Genomic DNA, 18,329 nt, shown 5'->3' with positions numbered 1-18,329 from the left:
TATGCCCATCATACAGATAAGGAAACTGAGGGCAAGAAGTTCATTTGGAGAGTGGCTGAGTCTGGAGGGCAGCCTAGGAGTTGGCTCCCAGAATTTGTTCTTCCCAATACCACAGACTGCCTTCTCCCTGCCACTTCCAAACAGTAGGTGATTTGGGGTCTTTTCTCTGATCAGGGCTCATTAGCTCTATGCTCTGTCTCCAGGAAGGGTCCCTTACCTCTCAGGATGAAATCTTTCTTAAAGAAACCGAGGAAAGGACAAACCTGTTGGTGGGGCTATGTGCGGCCAATGAAGCACCATGTCCTGAGCCCACAGTGGAAGGGACTGGGATAATTCAGGTTTATGTGAACTCCATATCTAAAAAAGCAGGGCAGGGTTCTGGGCTCCTGTGATGGGCACTACAGCCTCCTTGAGGTTGTGTGTGTCTCTGACGCTGCCCAGGCCAAACCTGGGCATAACTAGAGGGTAGAACAAGAGAGAATCAGGAGCTGGATGTCCTTCCTGATGAGAGCCCTGAATCTGGGCCCTCCTTTCTGGGGGGTCATGAGTGGTGTGTGAATAACAGAGAGATAGAGGAATGGCTTCCACCACAGAGCTCCAGGTATGGGGAATGGAAGAGCCTGGTGTTCTGGGATGAGTAGAGCTGCCCTGAGTTGGCCTGGGAAAGAAAGGAACATTTTCTTACCAGGGAACTCTAATGGTTTCCTGATACCACAGTCTTCCCAGAAGAGCTGGAAGGATCCTGGGCTCAGCTATTTGTCAGTGTTAGGGTTGTGGGGGGCCCACCACCCTGTTAGTATTATGTGCCACTAGGAAATGCTTTGCTTCAGCAGGGGACTGCTGTCCAGCCCTGAGCCTTGCTCTCTATGCTGAGGTGCTAGAGCTCTGGGCTGGACCTGCCTCCTGCCTGCAGGTCTTGGCCCTCATCCCCATTTCTCTTCCCAGCTCTAAAGATATGGAAGGGTGCTGCAGTCACTCCTTGCTCTGCTGTCTCACTTCCTTGCTTCTCCTTGTCCAGCTGTCCATGGGTGAGTGTCCCCATTGGTCTTCCTTTGTGGTTTTAAACAGCAGGATATAAAACATTTGAAAGTATATTTTCCATCATTTTTTGTTTTCTTGCATTTTTTTGGTGTGTATTGCAAGCATTAATTCTTTCATTTTATTCCTGAAATATTAATGAAATGTTGATTGTTAGGTGGTATTCTATGAAAGAATCAGACAGAAATTCTGTCATAAAGTTTGCCTTCTAGTTGGAGAGAGTGAGTAATAACTGCAAGTAGGCAGAGAGGCCTAAGTGTATTGGAGGAGATGACCGTGATGGGAAATGTAGCAGGGCAGGGTGTGGGCAGTCAGGGACATGGGAGGCAGGGTGTGGGCAGGCAGCAGTGTTCAGTGAGGTGGTGTGTAGATGGGAACATAACCCTAGAGAAGGAGGAGTGAGCTGTAGGACCATTTGGGAGAAGGACTCCTAGAGGAGGAGCCCATGCAGGGCTGGCAGTGTGCTGAGTGTGAGGAAGCACAGAGGCCAGTGTTGTTGGAATAGAACCCATGGGGAGAGAAGTAGCAGGTGAGTTCAGAGGCATCTTGGGAAGGAGGGTCCACCTTGTCAGGCCTGGGGAGAAGTGGGAAGCCACGTGGAGGCTTTGAGCAGAGCAGCAGCATGGATCAGCTCACATGTTAACAGGATCACTGAGATCAGGAATCTTAGTCATCCTCCAGTTGAGATTTAAAGGTGTCTGAGACCAGAGTGGAGAGACACATGGTTTGAGAGTAGCTCTTTGGAGGCCCATTGCAGCATTTCCTGCAGAGGAGTCATGTGTAGCCTCAGAAGCCCAAGAGCACCAAGGGGTGGAGAGTGATGTCGACTTGCTTCTTGAACATGCAGTGATGGGGGTTTCTGTGAATGATGAGAGCAGGATCTTCACAGCAGTAAGTAGCATTTGACTCTGTGTTTTAAAGTGCATATGTATTTCTCTCCTCCCTCAGTGGAGGTCAAAAATATAGACTGAAGTAAAAAATTTGGAATTGGAAGAGGGGAATTTCCAGGGTGTGACTGAATGACCAAAGAGGGTTGCACTTTTGTCAGGTGTGCTCTTTGTCAGTTTTGAGGTTTGTCCTGAGACAGGACAAGTTTGACTTGGGATTCACAATGTGTGATCCCCAGACCACCCTTGGAACTTCTTGTACATGCACATTCATTTGCCCATCCCAGATCTAGTGAAGGAGATGCTCTGGAATGGGGTCTAGTGATGTGTGCTCTATAAGGCATCCTAGTGGTTGAGGTGTATGAAATCTTGAGAACCACTGAATTAGAGATTACTTCATGGAAGGGCCTGGGACCAGGACCAGAAGACAATGAGGGAGTGTCCTTGACATCATTTCTGGCCACATCATTATGATCAGAAGACCTCTTCCAAATCTATCAGACTGGAGGGTTCATCTCATGTGGCCCTGCCCCAGCTTTCCTGACCTTCCCACCTGGTGGTGTGTGTTCTCTGTTTTTTGGTCTCTCTAGCTTCCTTTCCCCTATGTCTGTGTTCACAGAGCAGTTCTAGGTTGTTGGCCCTCAACACCCCATTGTGGCAGTGCTGGGCAAGGATGCCATACTGCCCTGCGCCCTACTCCCAGCCATGAATGCAGAGAACATGGAACTGGGGTGGTTCTGCACCACATTCTCATAGGCAGTGTTCATCTACTGGAACCAATGGGAACAGACTGAGGAGCAGATGGCTGAGTACAGAGGGCAGACCTCACTGGTGAGGGACTTCCTTTCAGAAGGGCAGGCTTCTGTGTACATCCACAAGGTCCAGGATTCTGACAATGGAATGTACACCTGCTTCTTTAGACATGGAGGCTTCTATGAAGAGGCTGATTTGGAAGTGAAGGTGGCAGGTTAGTTTCTTGATGTTTATTCAAGAGACCTTGGGAGTACTGGGTTTGGTAGGAATATCAAGAATCATCCAAATTAAGCCTCACATTTTATAGGTGAAATGAAAGAAAAAAGTGGCTCATCTTTTATTCATTGATTCAATTCAAGCACTGTTTGGGGGCATCTAAAATATGTGCGGACTTATCCTGTGCCCAGAGATATATCAGTGTAACAGAGATCCCAGCCATGAGGAGTTTACTTTCAAGAGACAAAGGAAGAAAAATTATAATAAATAACTCAGTAGAAGATGTGATAAGGTGATAATTACTTAAGACAAAAGACTAAGTAGAATTCAGAAAGGGGCACAGGATGTGGGCTGGGAAGTTGGGACAAGGTGCAGTGTTACATACGGACTCAGGCAGAGCCTTATTGACAGTCTGAGCAAGGCTCAAAGGAAGTAGGTATTTAGCCAGGTGGATATCTGGGGGGCAAGAGTTTAATGTAGAGGGAACACCTGGTATGAAACCTTTGAAGTAGGAGTATGGTTGATTATTCTGGGTATAATGAGGCCATCATCATTGGTAGGAGGAGTGAAGGGAGGATGGTAAGAAGTGGCAATACTGGAATAAAGAGATGGTCCTGCATTAACACCACTCACAGGTGTCAGGATGAGATCATTAGGAGTGGACACCTGGGCTGGCACAAGAGCCCTGGATGTTGATGGGCTGGAATGTGAAAAGGCAGAGGGCAGACAACATGGTGATTGTGGCTACTTGCATTTGAGCAGATAGTTCTTGGTATTGAGTATGTGGACCCTGAGGGTCTCAGATGGTGGAGTCTGGGGACAAGTGTTGGAGAGGAAGGCAGTTTCTAGGTCAGTAAAGGCTTTGTGTGCTGTGTTATGGAGTTCGAATGCAGAGTAGGGGAATTCTAAATGGAGCCATTCAGGGAATGCTCATGTTGGCAGTTGTGAATGGGAGGTTTGGAGATGAGCAAGAAGGAGGCATGAAGTGTAGTTATGATGTGGAGAAAATGAGTGCCTGACCTGAGGCATGGCAGTGGGATGGGAGAGGAGGGGTCAGACAGGTTTAGAAACTAGAGTCAACTGAGTAGATTTATGGGCACAGAGTTTGGAAGGGGAGGAGAAGGGTTCAGAGACTTCCAGGATTTTATTTGAACCATTTGTTGTTTTGTGGCAGGACTATTGATAATTATGTGTCAGTTCTACTGCTGTGATAATGCTGTGTTACAAACAGCCACAATCTCAGGTGCATTTGGCAATAAAAATGTAATTAATTCAGGCACTAAGTGAGTTCAATTAATTGGGGCTGAACTTGGCTTATCTCACCTGGGTTTACTCACATCTTTGGTCATATTTCAGAAACATAATTAAACCAGAATATCCCTTCCATGCTAGGAGAAAACACTTTTATTACTGAATAAGCATCAAACCAGAGTGTGATACATAGTATGGTGATCTGTGAACGGATTACACAACCAGAAAAATAATTTCCTCTTTCTCTTTAGAGTCAATCATATATAATCTCCTGTATATTTGTTTTCAATATGAACAATGAGTAATCCTCCACTAAGACGGCTCAAAGCACTATTGTTCCATATAACTCATCCGAAATTTACCTGGTAGTTTGGGAGACCATCTGGGTCATCTAATAGGCTTCATCTGGAAGCAAAATAAACTCCTCCAGCTTTATAACAGGAAGCAGTTTTATAACTTAGAGTAAGATACCCACATAAGTTAGACTCCTATCTTTCCACAAAAGGGGGCAAAGGGTTGCTATCTTCCCTAATGTTTATATTTCAAAGAAATGGCTCCCAGGTCCTTGAGAAAGGCATTCCTGAACCACAAAGCTGGCAGAAAACCTAACCAGTTTTCAAAATCATATATAAACATTTCAAAAGAGGAGAAAGCACCTATTTGTAATTGACATTTCCTAAAGCAAATGGTATAAGAAAAAAGAATAAAATCTTTTATTCAACAGGGAGAATTAAGCTTTTTACTTGTAATTTTTATTTGTTCATAAGTCAGCTGAAAAGTTCACCAGGTGCGTCTTGGTTGGGTGTGCTCATGTTTTAGGTGGTCATTTGGCTGAACTAGAGCAACTGTATCAGGTTGACCAGGCAATGTCACATGAGTCCATTCTCCACTGGATATCCCAGGATTGTCCTCCTGTGGAAATAGTAGAGGGTAAAACCAAGGTGCAAGTGCTTTTCAAACCTCTGCACTAGACACAGTAGCTAATTTCTCATTGGCTAAATCAAATCCCATGCCTGGGCCCAGAGGCAGAAGATAACGGCTGTAAAAGTGTGTGGAAGTGGGAGAACTAGGTATATATAAGGGTTTGGAATTAGGGAGATTTTAATTTTTGTTTTATCAAAAGTGGTACAAATTTATGAATTCAGTTTTGAGTTTTGAGTTTGATGTGTATGTGAGGAAACCTGGTAAAGATAACTCATGGGAACATGGGTGTAGGAGAAGAGAATTCAGGAGACAAGATGGTCACTCTATATAATTTTGGACATGATATACAGAGAGGCAGATATCTCAGGAGAGTGTGTGAGATGAGAAGACTGAGATTCAAGGAGGGAGTCTTGGGATCAAATTCTTCCTGTTTGCCTTGGCCTCACAGTTGGGGAGAAGAACCCATTGCCCTGTGTGGGTCCCTGTGCTCCTTCCTTTTCTTCCCTCTTCCCATAGAATTCCCAGAATTCAACATGAAATCCTTCCCTCTGAAGTTTTGTGATATCTAGGCAACTCTGGGGTCTCAGGGTCCAAGGTGGCCTCCTGGCGCTCCACAGCTTCCTACCCACAGGGATGAGCTCTGACCCCCAAGTGCACATAGAAGGGACAGAAGAGGATGGAGTACGCTTGGTGTGCAAAGCTTAAGGATGGTTCCCAAAGCCCCAGGAGCAGTGGAGAGACCTCAGTGGAAACAAGTTCCCAGCACTTTCTGAGGACCATACCCAAGACAGTGAAGAGCTGTTTAGTGTGGAGGCCACTTCGGTGTTGAGAGACAGTTCTGTGGGGAATGTGACCTGCTCTGTGTTCAACCCTGTCCTGGGCCAGGAGAAGGCCATGGCTATTTACATCCCAGGTCAGTGCTGCTTCCCACTCCCAGCAGAGCTGTGGGGAGGGGCTGGCCTCTCTGAGTGTGCTGGCTCTCCTGGGTGTGTCCCTGACCTGCTGTCTGCCTCAGCCACAGAGCCTTTCTTGTGCCCAGCTGGCCGTTTGTGCCCAGCCAGACTGTGGCATTTGGTGGCTCGCATGGGGAGGGACTGAGGGTAAGTAAACTGCTCGCCCCTGAGGGCAGGGCGAGAGGATAGGTAGCCATTTTAAGATTCCTCTTTTGTTTTGCTTCATTTTTGTTTTAAGTTGCCTGTCCCTGGAGATGAGTGAGACGGAAGAAAAACTGCTCACATCTGAGGAAAAACTATTTACATCTGAGGAACAGATAGGGAGAAAGGACGGATGCACATGTCAGGAGGATAGAGAGGCTATAATGAATTTTTGTTGTTCCCTTTTTGTTTCATTCTGTCTCGGTTTTGTTTGGCGTCATCTTGTTGGGTTGTATTATAGTAGAAATATGGGATCAGAAATTAGTGAAAAACAAACCAAAAGAATGTTAAGTAAATTGTTAGAGGAAGGAGGCATCCCAGGAAAATCAAGAGCAGTCAGGGCATATGTTGATACAATACAAAAAATGTAGCCCATGGCTTTTTAAGGAGGAGTTGTTAAGTATATCACAATGGAACCATCATGGTGAAGATTTAAAAAGAATAGAAAAGAACAGCTCAGGAACTCTGCCAGTTGGCACATTGCCATTGTGGACGTTTGTATCTGGTTTGCTTAGTTCAAAGCCTTCAAGTCAGACAAAGGTAGAGGAAGGAGAAGACATATTGATTCAAGTAAAAGAGAAGGTCTCTCAAGTTAGTCAGAAAGAGGAAAAGATTCAAGTAAAAGAGAAGGTCTTTCAAGCTAGTCAGACAGAGGAAGGAAGTTTAGAGCAGAAAAAGCCATCAGGGGAAAAGTTACAACAGGAGACTGCTACTAACACCTTTCTATCACCAGAGGGTGTAAGTGTCCAACCAACAGCACCACCTCTACAAGAGACTGCTACTAACACCTTTCTATCACCAGAGGACATAAGTGTCCAATCAACAGCACCACCTCCATAGGCTGGGAGGCTCCCAACCCCCGCAGTTGATAGTTGGGATCCTGAGACAGGATCTCAAGTATTAACATGCCCTGTATTTGAGGTAGGAGGGCAGCGAATTTACCATGCTTTAAATTTCAAAACAGTGAAGCAGCCAAAAGAGGCTGTAACAACCTATGGTCCTCAAGCACCCTTCACTGCAAGCTTGGTCGAATCCATTACCAACTTGAACATGACGCCAGCAGATTGGGCTAATATGTGTAAAGCTGTGCTAAATGGAGGACAATACCTGTTATGGAAGGTTGCTAATGAGGAATTTTGCAAGGAGACAGCTAGGGGAAATGCAGCAGCTGGTTATCCTCAGAGAAATCTAGATATGTTGTTAGGAAAGAGACCTTATGAGGATCAGCAGCAACAAATTGCATATGATACTGGTGTATATTTACAAATTGCTGTAGATGCAGTTAAGGCATGGACAAGGACATGGAGGTTTACAAGGTCAATTATCTAAGATAATACAAGGAGCTAATGAATCTTACGCTGAATTTGTAGATAGGCTTATTCAAACAGCTACCAGAGTTTTTGAGAATATAGAACAAGCAATGCCATTAATAAAACAACTGGCTTATGACCAAGCGAATCGTTGGTGCAGAGATATCATTAGACCATGGAAACATGAAGATTTAAGCACATATATTAAATTATGTAGAGACATTAATGAACAAGAGCAAGTCGTGGCAGCTGCAGTAAAACAGGCTTTAGATGCCAGAGACATTAATGAACAAGGGCAAATTGTGGCAGCTGTAGTAAAACAGGCTTTAGATGGCAGGCCAAGAACATGCTACAATTGTGAGCAAACAGGACATTTTAAAAGGAATTGCCCCATAGGAGGAGGGTTTAACAAAACTAGGTATCAAATGAGTAGAATACCGGGTATTTGCCCACCATGCCATAGAGGGAGACATTGGGCTAATGAATGACATTCTCAAACCACCATAGAGGGTACTCCATTATCAAAAAACAAACAAGGATCAAGTGTTTATCCATGATATCATGGAGAAAGGCATTGGGCTCCATTGCCAAAAAATGGACAGGGGGGCCCAATGCTCCGGGGCCCAAAACCACAAATATATGGAGCACTGGAGGAACCCAGCAACCCCATCAGTGTAGTGCCCAGGACACATTGTCCATCAGATCCCTCATCAGACAAACCAGAGGGAGTGCAGGGTTGGACATCTGCACCTCCACCAGATCAGTACTAACTCCAGAGATGGGAGTTCAAATCATTCCCACAGGGGTGAAAGGACCTCTTCCCAAAGGAACAGTAGGCTTATTATTGGGACGAAGCTCTTCTACTCTAAAAGGACTTATGATAAGTCCTGGGGTAATTGATCCCAATTATGAAGGTGAAATAAAAATTATAGCCAGTTCTCCAAAGGGTATATCAGTAATTTCACCAGGGGATAGAATAGCACAGTTACTAATAATACCAAGCCTACATGATAAATTTTCCAGTCGTGCTATAGAAAGAGGTTCCAAGGGATTAGGCTCCACAGGTGTAGATTGGGCTATGCTGTCTTTAAATTTAGATTCTCGCCCCATGCTAAAACTAAATATTCAAGGACATGAATTTAATGGGCTACTGGATACAGGTGCAGACCTTAGCATTATCTCTCATCAAGAATGGCCAAAACATTGGCCATTTCAACAAGCAACTCTAACGCTTTGAGGCCTAGGAGTGGCGACTAATCCCCATAGAAGTGCAATAGTATTAGATTGGAAGGATCCTGAAGGATGTGAAGGAACTATACAGCCATATGTATTGGATCATCTTCCCATAAATTTATGGGGACGAGATGTCCTAGATCAATTAGGTTTGACATTAACAAATAACATCAACCAAAATGCACCCACTATTATGACTAGACAAGGTTTTAGGAAAGGAAAAAGATTAGAAAAACAAGAACAAGGTATAGCAGCACCAATACAAATAGATCAAGAACAGACAGACATGGGTTGGATTTTCAGAAAGGGCCACTGAGACAATAAAAATTACTTGGAAATCAGAAAGACCAGTATGGTTTCCTCAGTGGCCCCTGACTAAAGAAAAGATAAAAGCAGCCCATGACCTGGTCAAACAACAATTAGCGGAAGGACATATACAACCTTCTGTTTACTATCCCTGCACTGAATCATGAAGGTCCTGATCAGAGATATGAATGGAAAGTACTCCCTCAAGGGATGGCTAACAGCCCAACTATGTGTCAAATTTATGTTAACAAAGCAATCCAGCCACTTAGAAATCAAAATCCTGAACTATAAATATTTCACTATATGGATGATGTATTATTAGCACACAAAGCTAAAAACACAATGCTAGAATGTTATGCCACACTTACAAACTTATTAAAAAATTATAATCTAGAGATAGCAATAGATAAAGTACAATTAAATTTTCCAATTAATTATTTAGGAGTTCTATTATCCTCAACCATGGTCTGTCCACCAAAAATTCAAATATGAGTAGATCAACTCAAATCACTTAATGACTTTCAAAAGTTATTAGGAGGCATAAATTGGATAAGACCTTATCTAGGTATACCAACAGGAGAGTTGGGACCTTTATTTGATATCCTAAAAGGTCCATCAGATCCAAATTCACCCTGAATGTTAATGCCTGAAGCAAGAAAGGCATTAAAAATCATTGAAACATATGGAAAATATGCATTTGGATAGAATTGATATAAGTTTGCCTTTATTATTTATTGTACTACCAACAAAAAATATTCTTACAGGAGTATTTTGGCAAGAAGGTCCATTATTATGGATACATTTATCTTATTCTCCTAACACTATTCTTACTAGGTATCCTGAGGCTGTAGGACAATTAATACTCAAAGGAATAAAAGCAGCAAAGGGAGTGTTTGGAATTTCCCCCAATAAAATTATTATTCCATATACTATGAATCAAATTGATGAGTTAGCTAATGAGTTAAATACTTGGGCAATAATCATGTGCAAATCTAATGTTTCATTTGATAACCACTTACCATCTAATCCTTTATTGTCGTTTTGGTCATCACATCCTGTAATTTTTCCAAAAAATGACAAGAAAAACACCTATCATGAATGCTCCAAATATATTCACTGATGAGTCAAATAATGGTACAGCAGCAATAGTTACACCTGATCAAACTTTTACATTTTTAGTACCCAAACAATCAGCTCAAAAGGTAGAGCTTAATGCAGTATTACAAGCTTTTGTGATGTTTAAAGATTCTATATTTAATTTATTTTCTGATAGTCAGTATATAGTTAATGCTATAGTATCTCTTGAAGATGCTGGTAGGATTTCCCCTTCCTCTACTGTTTTCTTTTTGCTTTCCACTATACAAAGCCTAATCTGGGACAGAAAAGATCCATTCTTTATAGGACATATCAGGGCACATACAGGATTGCCTGGAGCCCTTAGTTTGGGCAATGATTTAGCAGATAAAACTACACATGACATACATATTTTCTCTACACTAGAAGAAGCTACAAATTTTCATAAAAAGTTCCATGTCAATGCTAATACTTTACAAAAGCATTTTAAAATAACTAAGGAACAAGCTAGACAAATAATAAAACAATGTCAAAATTGTGTGACCTTTTTACCACAAGTTAATCTTGGAGTCAATCCTAGAGGACTGATACTTAACCATATTTGGCAGATGGACGTCACACACTTGCCAGAATTTGGAAAATTGAAATATTTGCATGTTACAGTTGATACTTCTTCTGGATTTTTGATGAGCTCCCTTCATGCCAGAGAAAAAACTAAAGATGTTATAGCTCATTGCTTACAAAATTTTGCCACTGTGGGCGTTCCAAAACAGTTAAAAACAGGTAATGCCCCTGGTTATACTTCTACCTCTTTTAAACAATTTTGCTCATCATTTGGCATTACTCATATTACAGGAATCCCATACAATCCACAGGGACAAGGCATAGTTGAAAGAGCTCATCAAACTATTAAAATGTACTTATTAAAGCAAATAGGAAGGAATTGGGAAGGGGTATATGTTCCCCAAAGATAAACTTAGGATGGCCCTTTTTACTCTAAACTTTTTGGGTTTGGATTCATTAGAGTTTGGTGCTGATAATGCCAAGGTCATGGGTTTGTTCCCTGTACGGGCCACCAAATGCCACAGTCTGGCTGGGCACAATTCAGGAGCCACTTGTCAAAAGAAACTAATTTTATTTTTAGAACCACAAAACAGCTCCTCAGGAAAAACCCTCAGAGCCCAACTGCCACCACCGGCTTCCCACAAGCCACTCTCACACCCACCAGCCTCTCCACCTCCCACAATCCTCCTGCTCTTGAGGCCGATTGGCTGGGTCGCATGGGCAGAGCCAAAAAAGTCCCCCAATGAGCAGCTCCGTGGTCTGAAAGGGGAGGGAAACAGCCCAATGAGCATCACCGCAGAGGAGCCAATCAGCTAGATGTTGCTGGGGCCGCTGTGAGCCAATCATAAGCCGGTAGTCTGGAAGTTTGCTGGCAGCTGGAAGTTTGCTGGGGCCCCTTCAGCTGTGGCTCTCAACACCTCAGGCTTCTCCCTGGAAGCCAGCATTTGCTGTGATCCTGACCATGCTGGGGCTCCTACTCTTGGGGGCTTGCTATTTTATCAGAAAAGCACATTCCAGAAGAAGGCAGGAAAAGGAGCATCTGCGACAGCTTAAGGAGGAGGAACAAAAAGGCAAAGGAAGAGGTGCAGAAGGCCATTGGTAAGACCGCAAAGGGTAAGTGGAGACCTGGTGGTGAGGGACAGCTGACAGGGGCCAGAGTCTAGGCTCTCTAGGGAGACCCATGGTCCTGGGCCCAGAGGAGGTGACTGAAGAGATCAGAGAGGAGAGCTAGAGACTGGTGGGGTTGGGTGGTTTTGTAGTTAGAAATTCTAGTGAGCAAAAACATTATTCCTAGGTTTTTCCAGACACACAGTCTTTCCTTTTCTTGGGGATGGGTGTTCATACTTTTTTTCATTTTTTTTAGATGAACTCAAGGCAGACCTCATTAAGTTCTTCTTTCCTTTCTGAATTTTCTGTTTCCTTGGTAGCACATGTTCTAGTTCCTAGCTCCCTTCTTTCTTGTTTTTCAGATCAGAGGAAAGCTGCTTATCTGTCTGGTAAGTGACTCTCCAGATAATGCTTGTTTCCTTGTCTTACCTGTGTCCTGGTGTCCCCTGTACTTGTTTCTGTCTAGGCACAGACATGTGGGTCCCCATCCTTGGGAAGCTAGTGGAAGCCAGAACACTGGACCCTGTACTTTCTTTGACTTTGGCTTCTATTTTCTACCTAGTGCTTGGAAACCTGGGTGTGATGGTGACCCATGGTGTGTCATGTATTCTGCATCTTATTTCAACCCTGGATTGCCCATTATTTTTTTTTTTCCTTCAATGCATCTAGCTGTTGGACTGCACCTAAAAGATTAAAGGCAGATAGTATGATTTTATTAAATGATCTATGTAAGTAAATGGTGTCATTAAGTTTAGAAGTGTGACCTTCTGTTTGTGTCCCTACAAATTGCCAGTGAGGGATTATGTTTTCTGTAGCTCTTGAAGGTGCTAATTCAAGGGGGCTGCTCATCACAGGTGGAAATGTGGTGGAGTGAACCAAGTACTTCCTAAAAACTGTTTCTTATTGTCTAGAAATATTTACCAAAGTGAAAAACTGGTCAGTTTTACCCCAGAACTCATTGCTGTCTCTAAATCATTCTTCATATTTGGTAATCTCCCAAGTGTCTTTTCAAATTTAAATTTTATTTTTTTTCATTTTTTGGTGCTGAGGCATGAACCTGGAGCCTCACATGCTAGACAAGCCCTCTACCATGGTGTACATCCCCACCCCTTTTCAAATATATCTTTGCTAGAAAAAGCCTGGATATAATAATAATACCCCTGACAATTGCAGAGTGAATTATATTTTATTCTCTCAAATATTTTCACATATAGCATAATTTTTATCCTTAGTGGCAAAACTGAATAAAGACAAATAGAATATGGACTTTTATGAGTTTTGAGACAGATGGTTTTCTGACAGATAGAAACCAGTGGGGCAGTGGAAGAAGTTGGCCTGTAAAGCCGCTGTCTTCATCTGTGGTCCAGGGGATTTCCCACAACTCCCTGCAGACCCTGCATACTGCAAGAGGCCATCTCCTTTCTGACTCTCTCCAACTGTGGGTAGTCTCATCTTTAGAATGGAGGGGAGGCCAAGGCAGATACATTCATGCTGAGCAGGCTTGTTTTAGCTGTGTCTCACCACCATGTGTTCCCTTTCAGCCTGGAGGAAGGCCCCCCCTGTATGCAGGTAAGTGACTCTGATGTTTCCTTGGCCTTCCCTCCTCCAGGCTCCACTTCTGACCTTCTGTATCAGTGGCCTCCACCCAGGATGGGATGAGGTTTCCTGTTCTCTCTTCTTTAATTTGTTTCCCACCTCTCCCAGCAAATACTTTTAACTTCTCTTTTTTTCCTTTCATAATTATCACACATTAATCTGTCCCCTGCCCAAACTAACCAAAGCCAAGCACAACAGGAAAGCAAAATTCTCGTAAATGGGAGAAAAATGATTGTAACTTGCATTGGAATACCACAGAGACTCCTTCTGTTTGGATCAAAGAAGTCACCTCATATTCCTATCTTTTAAACACTCTTCAATTTTTTAAACATTTTTTTTAGTTGTAGATCGACACAATACCTTTATTTTATTTTTATGTGGTGCTGAGGAACGAACCCAGTGCCTCATGCATGGTAGGCAAGCACTCTACTTCTGAGACACCACCGCAGCCCTCAATTATTCTTCATTTTTGGTAATTTCCCAAATGTCTTTTTTAATTTTGATTTTAGTTTTTCAATCACGTTTAACTGTTGGTACAGTGACACTGGAGAGTTCAGTTGTGAGCAGAGCCTGGATGGAACAGGGTTGGAACTGGGGATAGGAATTGCTGGTCTCCAAAAAACTCCAGAAATCATATTTGACAGTTTAGGAAATTCATCTTCCTAATGTGGGGCCTTTGTTCTCTATTCCCTTTACCACAGATTCCTATTGTTTGGGTCCAGGTTTGGTTTTCTTGTTTTTTTTCTGGTCCTCTGGATATTAGTCTTCTCTCAGCCACCTCCTACTCTGACTCGCTGTCCTAGCTGGGTTTCTTCCAAGCACCTTGGTTTCTGAGAAATAAGTTTCTGGTGTTCTGAATTTTGGGTCCAGGATGCTTAGGGGATCTGTGAAGCACTTGAAATTATATACAAATTCTGTGTTTGTATATAAGGAACACAATGCAATTTATGATGTTCACAATAATTTTCTTTGCTTTTAAGAAAATTTTCATTTGTGTGTTGATCTTTGATTTTTTTTAAATGTGTGAAGATCATAAAAAGAGAAACCTGGAGAGTTTCATATTGTTTACCTGAGAAAGGGTTGGAACAAATCAGAAAAGAAAGGATAGGTGGGAGAAGAGAGGAGGTGAGAAAGAAAGTAGAGTGCCCAAGATTCACATAGACATTTTGGGTGTGCTGAAGCAGTGAGATGGAAAATTCCATCCAAGGTGATTAGAGTTGTGTGTGAAGAAGATTTGTGGGGTTTTTTGTGTGCCTGAAATGTAACCAACTCCTTGATACATCTTTGAGAGTTTTCAGTGAATACATTGTGTGTGTGTGTGTGTGTGTGTGTGTGTGTGTGAATTCCATTAAGCCATTTCTAAGTAATCATCTCATTGAGTTTGTGATAATGAGACCACCTGTTATGAGACCACCTCCACCTTCCAGTAGCGGTTAGCACAGGCATATGCTAAGGTAGTTTCCAATGCAATGAAAGACAATCCCAGATGACTCTTTAACTCTGGGGGTGAGTTTAGGACCTGTGCCATCTGAATTTGTATAATATGCCCTTTTCCTGCTCTGGATGTTTCTTTTTGGCATCAGGGATATAGACTGTGAGAGACAGAGAAGGGTGAGTCATGGCATCAAGGAGGCTTTGGATTCAAATATCTGAGGAACACTCTTTGAGAATCTTAATGATTTTCCTGGGGACATGTTTATTAAAAAAGGAGGATCACGTAGTCTGTTTTTTAACCATCTCCCCATTTTCTGCTGAATTAATGTCTATAAGTTTTCATGTAACACTTCCATATTCTTTTAATTTGTAAGGATAAACACCATTGTTATACTAGAATCAACACTGTCATATTGACAGGTGCATAGTATGAGGTGGACAAATCTCTATTTCATCTTGTTCATGAAATTGTAACAATGAGTTATAGATTAAAATTTTCTGTGGGAATTATATGAAGGCTGCATTAAGGTGCATAGCATGGTGCTTGACACACTGGAGAGTCTCAAAAGGTTTTCTTCTTTCAGTCTTTCTCCTTTTCTCCCTCGTCTGCTTCCTTTTCCTCTCTTTTCTTCTTCTTTGATAATCTCCATCAGTTATTATATATAAAATTATAATTGAATTTCAACTAATGTCTTAGTAAAAAATGAGCAAAGTTTACTTTTCTCCTAGGGTTACCTGGGTCTACTCAGCCATTTTATATGACCTAGTTTCCATCAAGCAACTCAACAAAGATGGAAATACCCATGTAGGTGATTGAACATATATTAGTGGAAATGGGGAGAACAAATTTAAACAAAAATCTTTAAGAAATAAATATGTTGTTTAGTTATTAGGTTAATCATTCTAATCTTGTTCCTAAGGCTCTGCCATGTTGGAAGCAAAAGCTTTCCAGCTGAAGACATTTTTGAGTGTATGACATATGTAGACTTTGTTTTGGTCAACTACCTTCCTGACATTTTCCCAAAAGGGAGTATGGTGGTTTTAGGAGACTTATGTGGCCTTGGGACGGTGGGGGAAGAGGGATCATGTGTTTTCTCTTAGTTATTTCAGGTCTTCTTCATCAGTCGGCTAGTCTGAACTGGTTCATAAGACTCTTGGTTGGTGTCTCCTGAGTAAAGGCAGGTCTCATCTTATTGCTTGGTCCCCCTTCCCCTGACCCTGAGTTAAAGTCTTAGGTATGTGTCACTTATTCTTGGTTGCCATTGAATGTTTTCTTCTGACATTTAGACCTTTTCTGGTTCACTGGCTCACTGGGCCCCTGTCTTTTCACCATGTAGCAGAGAATGTGAGATTTTCCTGGTACTCAGTTTTCTAAGTGCAGGAGACAGGGGGTTCATGGTTTCTGTAAGCACATTTCTCTGCCAGTGCTTTGTTCCACATGGGGTATGTCATCTATGTCGGCATATTAGTTTTCTATTTGCTGCCAAGTTACTATAAAAGTTGTAGCTTGAGTCTTGGGTTGTGGCTCAGTGGTAGAGTGCTCGCCTAACACGTGCGAGGCTCTGGGTTCGATTTTCAGCACCACATAAAAAATAAAGGTATTGACAACTACGACTAAAAAATAAATATTAAAAACAGTTAGTAGCTTAAACCAACACAAATATATTATCTTACATGTTTTTAGGCCAGAAGTCCAAGAATGTGTGGAAAAGTCTGTGTTTCTTTCTGGAGGCTGTTGTCTTGTGCAGTTTCTAGAGGCCATCTGTATACTCTCATTTGGGAGCCTGTTCTTTTATCTTCAAAGCTAGCAGCACAGCATGTTTTTGTTCTTGTTTCTGTGATTCTATCTGCTTCTCTGACAACAGGCAAGAAAGGTCTCTCTATTCACAAGGGTTCATGTGATTAGTTTGGACTGGCCCAGAGAATCCAGAATAATCTCCTCTGCTCAAGAACCTGAATCTTAATCACATTGGTAAAGTTGCCTAGTCATATATTTAACATATCCACACACTCTGGAGTTTAGGACTATGGGTTCTATCATAGCTGGAAGTTTTAAACTCTTCAGGCAATTCTTTGGGAGACAAATGACTAGGTCCAATATTTTTGGGTTCTCCCATATCTGTAAGGATGTTTTTCTCCTATTGGTCTGTGAGAAGTGGAAGAAAAGTCACTAGTGTTGACTTCTCACTGGATATATTTGTTTCTTGCTTTGAACTTCTTTCTCTCCCATCCTAAAACCCTCTCCATTGATACCTAACTGGGTAAGATTTCTCTGAGGTCCCTGCACTCATGATTTATAGTCATTATCCAAGCTCAGCTAAGCTAGATGTAATTCTCTACTCATGGCTTAGAACTAACCTTACAAGTTCAGCAAAGTCAGTTCTTTATAAGTAAATGGAGGTCTTGGAAATTTTTTTAACCTCAATTATATCTCAAGATAACCTAGTTTCAGGATGGTTGTGTGTCTGTGTCTTGAGAAAGCATTATTTGGTAGCTAAATCTGAATAGTGACTTTTTATATTGATATCCAGCATTTTGATCCTGAGCTGTTAAGGTTTTGGCTTAGTCTTCATGGGAAGGCTGCAGCAGGATGTTTGGGTCTTGTGTGTGTGTGTGTGTGTGTGTGTGTGTTAAGAAACAAATACATCAGCTGAATGTTTTCACACAGATTTTCCCTTCCTCCTCCCACATTGCTGTTTCAGAAGACTGGGTGCTGACCCTGATGTGTACAGACTCTGCAAATCCCTGACATGAGATGTGTGTTCTCTTGTAGATTGGCGGAAGGAACAGTTCCAAGCCTGTGAGTGACTGTTGCTTCTAGATGTTCCTCCTGTTGCCCTCATGGCTTCTGCCTTCTCCTTAAGTTCTCTGTGGTGATTCAGATGCTGGCATAACCAGTGGTGTTGCTGTGGCAGAAGTAATGGCCACAAAACTGGTACTGGTTCTCAAGGGTCCTGTCACAAATCTACCCCCCAAATCAGCCTCTGGCTCCTTCTCCTGGTTGTTGATGTGGGCTTGAGTTACAAGACTCAAATCTCAGGAGGCTTATTCCCTCCTCAGTTCAGGCAGCTATATGGCTGTAAGGTGGTGGGGGTGGCTGTGTGCTTTGTTTTGGGGCAGGTAAGGACCTTGTAGGATTGATAACTCTCTCAACAGGGCCTGTCACTCTTGATCCAGACTCTGCTCCCCACAGGATTTCTGTATCTGTCGATTCCGGCCAGCAGAATCGAACAAAAGAATGATGACCACACGACGGAACTGTAACAGGCTTTATTGAAGAAGCAACAAGAGGAACCTCGTTCCAAGAAAGAAAGTAGTATATATAGGACCTAGGAGCCAATCACCGAGGAGGTCACGTCTCAACCTTGTGGACACATAACAGGCAAGATAGGAAGCATTTACTGAGCTCAAGCTCTTGTGGTTTCTACTGGCCAATGGGGTGGACTTCCTGGTATAGGCACAAACTTGTTTACGCCAAAGGC

The 18,329-nt window shown here is 42.4% G+C and overlaps 1 pseudogene; it reads left to right on the top strand.

Annotated features, from left to right (window-relative positions):
• Window positions 1-577: 577 nt before the first annotated feature.
• On the top strand, window positions 578-17,655 carry LOC143402011 (butyrophilin subfamily 1 member A1-like; annotated as a pseudogene).
• The last annotated feature ends 674 nt before the right edge of the window (window positions 17,656-18,329 follow it).

The sequence above is a fragment of the Callospermophilus lateralis genome, chromosome 6 (assembly GCF_048772815.1).
Source record: "Callospermophilus lateralis isolate mCalLat2 chromosome 6, mCalLat2.hap1, whole genome shotgun sequence".
Taxonomy (NCBI): Eukaryota; Metazoa; Chordata; class Mammalia; order Rodentia; family Sciuridae; genus Callospermophilus; species Callospermophilus lateralis.
The sequence above is the reverse complement of the archived record's forward strand: the minus strand, read 5'-3'. Positions and strand labels throughout refer to the sequence as shown.